This window comes from Tachypleus tridentatus, chromosome 9 (assembly GCF_004210375.1).
Source record: "Tachypleus tridentatus isolate NWPU-2018 chromosome 9, ASM421037v1, whole genome shotgun sequence".
NCBI classification, from domain to species: domain Eukaryota; kingdom Metazoa; phylum Arthropoda; class Merostomata; order Xiphosura; family Limulidae; genus Tachypleus; species Tachypleus tridentatus.
In genome coordinates, this window is record NC_134833.1 from 35,645,101 (window position 1) to 35,655,662 (window position 10,562).

Here is a 10,562-nt window from a genome sequence, read left to right on the forward strand (position 1 = left end):
TCCTATTCGACTTCTCTGCTGGCTGAAGAAGGAAGGCACTGACCGAAAAGAAACAATCTGGAATTCTTCAGAAAAAAAAAAAAGTTTTATGATGAATGTTTTGAGTTGTGACTCAAGCCTGACTCTTGACGTGTTGATGCAAGCACTCACTTAACATGTCATCTTTCGCACTGTTTCCTAGAAAGCTTCGTGACAACTGGTGACATATATATAAAAACCAGCTCGTGAGGCCATTGTCTGAGGTAGGTGTGTATTGCTTGTCTAAGTGAAGTGACAAGAACTTAAACGAGAGCATGATGTTGAAGCTAACACCAGATCTTACCGTTAGTCATGTAATTACGATTAGAATTTGTTTCATCAAGAAAACCGCAAAGATGAATTTTGTCACTTGACAAAAATTATATTGTATGAAGTTTTCGCAAACTTACTAAACTTATAATATCACTACTAGAATAGTTATATTATAGAAACTACAATCAATATTAACTCCATTTCATGCGCTACTAGCGTTGCTACCTTAAAAAGTCTTAATTACCTCGAAATATCTTGTCTTGTTTAACACTTTAGAAATACTAAATAAAATAATAATTCGCTTTTAGCGATCCTGGTATGGCTGGGTTCGACTCGCAATCTGAGTGTTGCGGGTCCGAATCCCTGTCACACCAAACATGTTCGCCCTTTCAGTCGTAGGGGCGTTTTAATGAAATTGGCAATTCCACTATTCGTTAGTAAAAGAGTAGCCCAAGAGTTGGAGGTGGGTGGTGTGTGCAAGAAGAAATGAATTTGATAAAACTCCACGCATAAACCTTCTTCAAATCAGTGTTTAACACTATACATCTAGTTTTGTTGTCACCACATGGCCCAAAACAGCGTAGAGAACTGTCATTAGAGCAGAGAGTTCGCGTAAAAGCTTTACGTGATGCTGGTTGGACTCCGACAAATTGCTTCAGCCTTGAAATGCTCCCCAGTCACTGTCAAGTACACCCTAGATTGTGAGACCAAGACTGGTAAATTTTAAAACAGGAAAGAAAGAGGCAGAACACTTAAACTCGACGATACTGATGTTAAGTATCTTTGTTTATGCAGCCTTCAGGACAGGAGAAAGACAGCCACTAATCTCAAGCATTGGATAAACAACTATGTACCAAATAACAGAAAAGTGTCCAGATCTACATTGTAAAGATGACTCATCCTTTACTTCGATTTCCAAATACTGTTAAGAAACTGATATGGACGGTTCAGTTTAAGTTTGAAATATTTGATTCAAAGAGTACGTTGTACGTCCGGTAGACGAAAAGGTGAAATATTATTATCTCAATGCATAGCACCTACAATGATGCATGGGAGAGACAGTTTGATAGTTTGAGGGTGTTTTGATGCTGAGGGGGACTTGGTTTGTTTATTTTGAATTTCGCACAAAGCTGCTCGAGGGCTATATGAGCTAACCGTCCCTAATTTAGCAGTGTAAGATTAGAGGGAAGGCAGCTAGTCATCATCACCCATCGCCTATTCTTGGGCTACTTTTTTACCAACGAATAGTGGGATTGACCGTCACATTATAACTCCCCCACGGCTGAAAAAGCGAGCATGTTTGGTGTGACGGGGATTCGAACGCGCGACCCTCACATTACGAGTTGAGTGCCTTATCCACCTGGCCTTACCGGGCCCTGAGGGGACTAAAATTATTTGCAAAACAGATGGAATAATGGACCAGTGCAAGTACAATTATATATATAACTAAGAGACTGTGTATTTCCGCCGCAATGTGAGTCCTACTTTCGAAGTCGCCTCCAAAACATAGGATACGTTTTATAATCACACATTGTGACTTGTACCCCAGGATTTTTTTTTAAATGCAACGTATTATCTTTAATTTTAATATGTTTTGTTTTGGCTTTTAAAAAATGACGGTTATAATTATACACACACACATATACTGATCCATTGTGGTGTACCCAGTGGTTTGCATATTCTACTTCCAGGAATATAGTGACCCCAAGCACTCATCCAAACAACAGACATTACTAAGTTAAGAAAAAAGCTGCTGGAGTCATTCAAATGATGCAGTGGTCTCCATAGAGCCTTGATCTCAACCCAGTTGAAGAGATCTGGGATTTGATAGATAAGAAAACTTGAAAAATCAAAAGTTACTTTCAAAGAAATTTTACGAGAATTTATTATGGACATTTGTAGCACAATTCAAATGAACAATTTGATTAAATATATTCCAACAATGCTTGAAAGACCGTCTGCAGTTTTTATAACAAAATATTAACTGTTTGTTGAACTCAATCACTTCTATTGAGTCTCTGTTGTACTTAATATGATGATTAATAAAACGTTGACCTTTTACGTATAATTTACCCTCCGTTGCTCCTTGAAAGTAGCCTGTATTCTGATGTTGGGTAAGTTGCATGAAGTTTTAACATAAATTACTTTTTTTTGCCTACTAAATTACATTTAGAGTTAGGACAAAAATATTTAAAAAAATACTTTTTATATCTTCTGCCATTAGAGCCTCGCAAGCCAAAAGAAACAGTTACAAATTATCTAAAAATATTCGTCTGTTTTCTTGATGATGACTCGAACAATCCTAAGCACAACGAATTTTATAATGTCGAAAAAAGAAAAGGTGATAAGATAATAACTTCATTTGAAAATATCAAATTTTAGCCTTCTATATTCCATTAAAACCAAATGACACAAATAGCAAGCAATCCATTAGCCGTCTTTTCGTATTCAAAGTTTATTGTACAAAGACCTTTTTTGTGAATAGAAAGCTTGCCGACATCATTGCTACAGCATTTAATTTTGAATGAACGAGAAAAAAAAATCTATAACTATTTCTTTACTTAAGAAGTGCACAGCCTCGTCTGAAGGTTGTTTTGTAACGGATATCTACAGCCAGTTTCCTTTAAAGAAAGAAAATAATAAAAAGAACTTAATGAAAGCAGACCAAACCTACTGTACTGAGTTTTCATTTTATATGTACCTGTTGGGCCCTTGAAAGCTCTTATTGTACTTTCTGTCACGTATTTCAGGCCAATAACGTTTTTCGAATGCATTTTTTGCCTTAGGGGAAGCACTGAAGCATTAATCTATAAGCAAATAACATTAAGACTTATTCAATGGCAGACGAGAATAATGATTTGATCTTTATTTTTGGTGCAAATATACACGTGAATATTTCATTAAATACAGATAATGTTTAGGGTATATCGTTTGGAGTAAAATTATTTCAGGTAATATTTCCTGGCTATTAATATAATCATACAGTAATTAATGTTACTATATAGATTTTTGATATTATTATTATTAACCTATGTAGCTGAGACTGTAGAACTTATTTTTGCAACGATATGTTGTTTCTCTGAAATGTTTTCAATTAACCACATGCAAATACATTGAACAGTTGTCAGTAAATTACCGCAGCATGGTTTATCGTCGAGCTGGTAAAGGTACAAAGTTTTACCTAATGTGTTAAAGTTTATCGAACAATTCTTTTACACAGACAGCAGTATTATGATACGTAGAATACGAGTGTATTTATTTACAAAAAAAATGGAAAAAAGGGTAAGTAATTACAATAATAACAGTGTATACGTAATCATAATATAATAACCCTTCACGAACTTCCCCTTCATGTGCGCAAAAGTACTGAAAACGTTATTTGAGTTGTACGACCTACGTTACAGCCACATATACTGAAACGTCTGTTCACTTAAAAAGCAGCAACAAAAACATTTTGAACGTATTAGAATCTTTTATTGTTCACAACATGGGAGAGTCATGGAAACAACATAAATAATGGGAGTAGTGTTCAAGGTCGGGCTGTTTTGTATACAAGTTAAAAATTCGAGGTTGTTACGATTTTTTTTTTCGCTGAAAGATATGAAGGTAGCAGCATTTAGTCACGCTTCATTATCATTACTGATAAATTCTATCTCACCATCCTTTACCAAAGGACACGATATAAGTATTCTACACGTTTCTTACGTATAAGCACTGATAAAGATACAGGAGAGAGTGCATTAGAGAAAGAAATAACATTTGAAAAGCACTTTACAACTCTTAGTTGTGATGATAAAAAGTACTTAGATGAGTAGGTACATCAGGATTAAAGTTTGTTTATTGGTTTTATGAGAAGATGAATCCATAGACACAATAACATATGCAAGCAGTTAAAGATAATGGACTTAAGCTCATTTTGACACGCAAATGTGTTTCAGTTGGTAGATATTTAGATTAACATATCGAGAATGGGATAAAATTTCAAGAATAAGACCAACGAGGTATGACTTTACCAAATTTACACTTCCCGTCATACCACAAGAATCTGGAAAATGGAGCAGATATTCTTGCTATTCCCTACAAAAACAAAGTAGCTAAATCGCCGGAGTCAGCACATACAGATGTTACGTGATTGGACTGTTGAAACGGGCGCTAGAAAACGCAATTTTCCTATACTAGATGGATTATGGAAAGCAAACAGGGAGGATCGATGTAATTTGAGAATGGAACTACTTAAGATGGAGCCTTTTAAACTGAAACCATTCTGGAAGATGATTATCACTATGCATAGCGAGTAGATAAAGCATGACGAGACGTGACGAAATGAACTGTAAGAGGATCCAAACTCATATTACTACAACTTACTCAACTCCTGTATTACATACAAGTTGATAATCGTAACCCACATTATGAGTCTGAAAGATTAATTAAGCACTTCAACGTAATAAAAATATAATTTTTATTTTTACAATTGTCCTCCGCTTGGACAGCGGTAAGATTTCGGATTTACAACGCTAAAATAAGGGTTCGATTCTCCTCGAATCGAATTGTTTAATTGTCGGTCGGATCTGTTAATTATGAGGTTAGTCAACGGTGTGTCGTTTTGGTGTCTTTTCTGTTGTTTGCCAAAACTATATACAAACAAATGGCCTAAGCATGGGCAACCCAGTATCACCAATTCTAGCCAATATTTTTATGACACAAGTTGAAACACAAGCAATTAACACAGCATTACATCCACCACTATACTGGTACAGATATGTAGATGACACGGTTGTGGGATTCAAATCTACAGAACACATACTTAATTTTTTCAACCACATTAACTCTATACATCCCAACATTAACTTCACATGTGAACAGGAAGAAAGCAATCAAATATCATTTCTTAACCTCAAAATTACAAGAACCGACACACAATTCAAAACAGAAATCCACCGAAAAATCACCCATACTGGACTATACATTCCTTGGGACTCAGCACATGAAATAAAACAAAAGCTCAACATACTAAGAAACCAAGTAAACACAGCCATAAAACTATGCTCACCAGATAAAGTTAACGATGAATTAGACAAAATAAAACAATACTTCATCAACATCAATAAGTTTCCTCCACAAACCGTAGAAAACATTATACGCACCCACCTAGACAGAAAGAAAAATCAACCAACTAAAGTAAATATATCTCACGAATCAAAAAATCATGAAACCATATACTGCTGTATACCATATATTCCTGACATCAGCAAACAAATAACCAACATTTGGCAAAAACTAGTAACAAAATATGACATTCCAGTTAATACCAAACTTATTCAAAAACCAGGCACAAAACTGAGGTCTATAGTATGTAAAAACTACACTGACAAACACCACACCAACATTATTTATAAAATACAATGTGATAACTGCCACGACTTCTATATTGGATAAACAAGTAGAAAAATGGAAACCAGATTCAAAGAACATAAAAAGTCACCTTCACACGTTTTCGAACACTGCAAGTCAAATAAACACAACATAACCATAGAAAACACTCAAATACTAAATAAAGAAGCAAACATAAACAAACGCAAAATTAAAGAAGCCTTACTTATACAACAACTTAAACCCAAAATAAACCAATATAAAGGAACGCCTTTATACCTATATTAATATAATAAAATAAAATAAAATAGTATATTCAAACATCTAATACCGCCCTCTACATTCCGACACTCAGTTACACAACCCCTTTCAAACATGTGGTCAGCTTCCGGTCAGTTACCTCTTTCTTTGTGAACCTGACGATGACCGAAGAAGGTCGAAACGTTGTTCGCTCTTCTATGTAAAATAGTTTTCAACCCAAACGAGCCGTTTTTGCATATATATGAAGAACTCTTTGCTATCGATTGAAACTCACAGGATGTATATCAGTTTAATATGAACCATTAGTGACGGAAACAGTGTTTGTAAATGTTTTTGTATTATGAGTACTGATAAATTATTTTAGATTCGCGTACTGATTTACAGTTATATTTATTTAAAAGAAAACTATTTAAATTCAATAAAATTAATAATGAAATGCTAGTTATTTATTGGTTTGTATTGTCGTTTTCCAATTTATACGGCACAGTGGTATGTCTGCGGACTTTCAACACTAAAAACCAGGTGTCGATACCTGTGCTGAGCACAGTTAGTCCTCGGTGTATATTTATGCCGAACTACATACAAATTCTATTTTATTGTTAGGTAAATATTAAATTTCCTGATTTTATTAGGTTGAGGAATAATTCGTGAGCGTTTTTAAACAATTTCATTCAAGCATTACATGCAAGACTATACAATACTTCAATGCATGAACACATTAACCCAAAACATTTATTATGATACTTTATTTCATGTAATACCTAGGTATATAGTATGCATTGTTTTAAACGAAATTGCAAGAAATTAAATGCGAAAAGCAGATGGTGTCGAAAATGCTCGATTTTGTCCACTTGACATTCCATTTAATGAGCTGAAAATGAAAGCAAATATTAAAGACATATGAAAATCAAACACACCATCCATTAGAGCAAAAATTATCTACCAAATGACATGAAATTTCATTTATGAATATATTTTTTTAACTTGAAAAAACGCTCACGAATTATTCCTCAACCAATACATTATCAGCAGAACAATATTTTCAGAAGATATACAGTTCCACGATACAAAAACACGAACATTTCGTTTATGAAAACAAAGATAAACAAAAAAAAATCAAGTTCATGAGAAAACTTGCGTTTCTTTTTCTCAATTGTCGCTTATTAGGATGTATACGTAAGGACCATAACAAGCCTGCGTTTAACAAGGGCTATATTTTTCTCGTAAAATACCTATAATAAGAGACCGGTAATTGTCTTGTATACAAATTCTACTGTACTCTAATTCATGCGTTATCATGGATAGTAAAAGTCAATAAAACGGTAATTCGTTTTAACTATGTATTTATAGAGTATAAAACACAATTGTCGCCATTATGTCAGTCTCAAGGGGTTTATTTTTAAGTTAAAAAACAATAATACAGGAGCTACGTCACATCGGTTATTTCAACAATCAACTTTGATGCATCACCTTACTAGAGCAAGTTATCTCAAGACATGCTGTTGTTTAGATTTATACAAACATGTGTTCCAAAAAACCTGATAAGGATAAAAAAACGACATTTTTTATCAAAATTTGATAATAGTTATAGAACCATTTAAAGGAACTATTAAATTTTGTTATTGTAATTGAGACCCACCATTATTTACAAATGCGGGAATTTTCCAAATAATGTATTCAAATTGCCCAGGAAAAAAAATCTCGCGGTTTCTTAGAAATTCAAATTGCGAAACGTAACAGCCGTAACGTATGATAAACGTTGTTATTATCATGGAGTATCCTGCTGAATATTCGCGTTTCTTTTCTTCTCATGTTCTCATTCACCTTATTAGCTAGAATGACTAAAATTAGAGAGACAGTTGCATTTTAAACTGAGCGAAATTAAGATGTTAAAAAAATCAGTTTTCAGTAAATTGGACATTAATTTCAGTTTAGACACGCTGAAAACCTTATTCTTTATTATTTTTCGACGAGTCTTTAAGAGTGTAAAATTAACCTTAATTAGAGCTCTAGAGGGCCTGTTAGACACCAACACATTTGTCAATATCTATTTCCTGATTTCACTAACTACGAAAAACAACACCGAATTTTTAAAATTAGTTGTTGTGTATTATACCTTCAAATCTATTGCATACAAGATTTATACCTATGCGTAGTAGGATCATATATGCTTCCCACTCTTGAAGATCTAAACACACGATACTGCGTAACAATTAATTTTAACATTAGCATTATCAGTTGAACTGTTATAAACTCAAGATCATGACAGTGCAATAATTAGCAAGATTATATTAGAGAAACAGACTCAGCTCCTAATTTATGACATTACAATAAAGCAACAAAATATTGGAACGTATCAATATTCCAACAACATGATATTGCAATGCTGCAAAAACCGTACAAGAATATATCAACATGGCGAATCCAATATCGTGATATTAAAATACAATTAACGTTCATATCACGATATTGTAACATAGCCAACCTATTATGATAATACTGCAAATAAATGAATATCTTATAATATAATAGTATAATATAGTGTTCCCCCAAACAAAAAATGTCACTGTACCCTGAACTTGAACCTGAACATTATGATATCGTGAAACAGTGAATTTCAAAATTATAATATTGTCAAACATTGAAACTATACGTTAAATTTGTTTATAATAGTAGCAGGCTTCAAAAGTACAACTTTGTGAAACATTGTTCTCTAACATCAAAAATACAATGTAAAGAACTTAGTACTTGAAAGTACTTTAAAGTGACTCATAAAATCGCTTTTTCACAGCAGAGTGAGCTTTAACATTTTAATAGTAGCATCCTAGTCTTTCAATACAGCAGACCTCAAAATATATATTGAAATATAGTTAACTTTGACATCAAGGCTTCGACAAATAACTACTATCTTGTTTTTTATAATGGAATTGTCCCAAAACTATACTACTGTGATACGCTGAATCCCAAATATTATCTTAAAGTTTTACGCAGGCTACCACATAACGAGAATTGCAAAGTAATGTAACATTACAATACCTCAATTGTGGATATCAGGGTATTACAATAGGAGATCCTGATACCACAATACTTCAAGAAGTAAAGTCCAGTATCTGGAATATATGAAACACAAGTGTCAGGATATTACAATACAATAGGTCCTAACGCTGTAATATCTTAAGACAGTAAAGTCCAGCTTCGTGATACTGGAACATATTAAACACAAGTGTCAGAATACTGCAGCAAAAAAACTCTATCACTACTCAAATACTGAGATAATATAACTTAGATATACTTAAACATAACTGGAACATGAATGAATTTCACAGTATAAATTCAAGTTTGTTCTCTGTAATTTAAAATCCAAATGTAGATGAATTTTTTCAATGATGCTTATATTATGTATATATATATCTAACTATAAAAAAGTGCTACATCTAATCTCTTGCATGAATACTATATAAAACACTGGATTAATTGGATTTGAAGTTCGTAAATTCGTAAATTTCAAGTTCTGTAATTATAATAGCTTCCAGAAAGTCTAATTTTTATAAGCGGAAACGTTTTGGATGATTTTTTTTTGTAGGCAAATAAAGTAAAGAATCCACCACTCATCAAAAACTACAAAACTAATATGAATACTGGAATTATTCTGGAGCTTTTTTCTCATATTATTTAGATACTTTTCTGCACAGGAATTTCTTATTCGAACACTGGATTTAGAGAGAGAAAAAAGAGAGGTTAGTACAATGTTTCAGTAATAACATTTCAGATATCTAACGATCGATAGGAAACAAAATCTAGCTCACCTTCTGAATCAATTTTTATGTGTTGATATTGAAAAGGTAGGCATAAGTCAAACACTTATGGACCACTGAATCTTGTTTTTCTTTCTAGTCTATTATCATGCGCTTCAGTTTCTGGTGTTGAAGCAGTAACACTTGTTATTAGCTATTGTTCTAGCGGTTAGAAAGAAACAGTAAACATCTCGCACTGAGAGTCGTTTAAAGCCAGTGCGAAAGAAAAGAAACACTGTTCTTGAAAGTACGTTAATAGAGTACGAACACGCTGGTTTACTTCACTTACTCAAATAAATAAATGCATGCATCTAGAGAATGATCGGTATTTGGTGATATCCAACATGCGTTCAGTTCTCTAGATATCAAGTCATAAAAACAAGTTACCATTTTAGTTTCCTCAGTTGAATGTAGATAGCGAGTGGTATTAGGTCCAGAAACGCCAACATTGTTGTCGATGTCTTAGCATTCGCTTTTTCTTAGCTCACTGCTTGAGAAAGCGCACCCTGTCGCCCGATAGAGACATCACCTCACGCTCATGACAAAATGAGGCACCACTGCTCGAGGTTTTCGCTTCTCAACAGTCTAAGCTCAGCCAATGTTCAACAAGGAGGAGGGATTGAGATGACGTCATCATGACACAATATCATACTTTGAATACTTTATTCCACAGTAATACAGACTTTCCGCTACATTAGGAGGAACGGCCCCTTTTTTTGAGAAACTTAATTACACGTTCACATACACACCATAGAAACCCCAGCGAAGCGGTTAGACAAAGTAGCACCGCCTACTGATTTCTTATTTCCAAGCACGTTCATGGTTATATGTGTAATAGCTTCAACA

At 33.7% G+C, this 10,562-nt stretch overlaps 1 protein-coding gene across 1 annotated transcript in view; it reads right to left on the reverse strand.

Annotated features, from left to right (window-relative positions):
• LOC143227342 (zinc finger protein GLI1-like) overlaps window positions 1–10,270 on the reverse strand; it is a gene marked incomplete at its 3' end in the record, with an annotated part of 101,916 nt that extends 91,646 nt beyond the window's left edge. Inside the window, exon 1 of the mRNA XM_076458797.1 lies at window positions 9,729–10,270. The remainder of the gene's footprint in view (window positions 1–9,728) is intronic.
• Window positions 10,271–10,562: the final 292 nt, after the last annotated feature.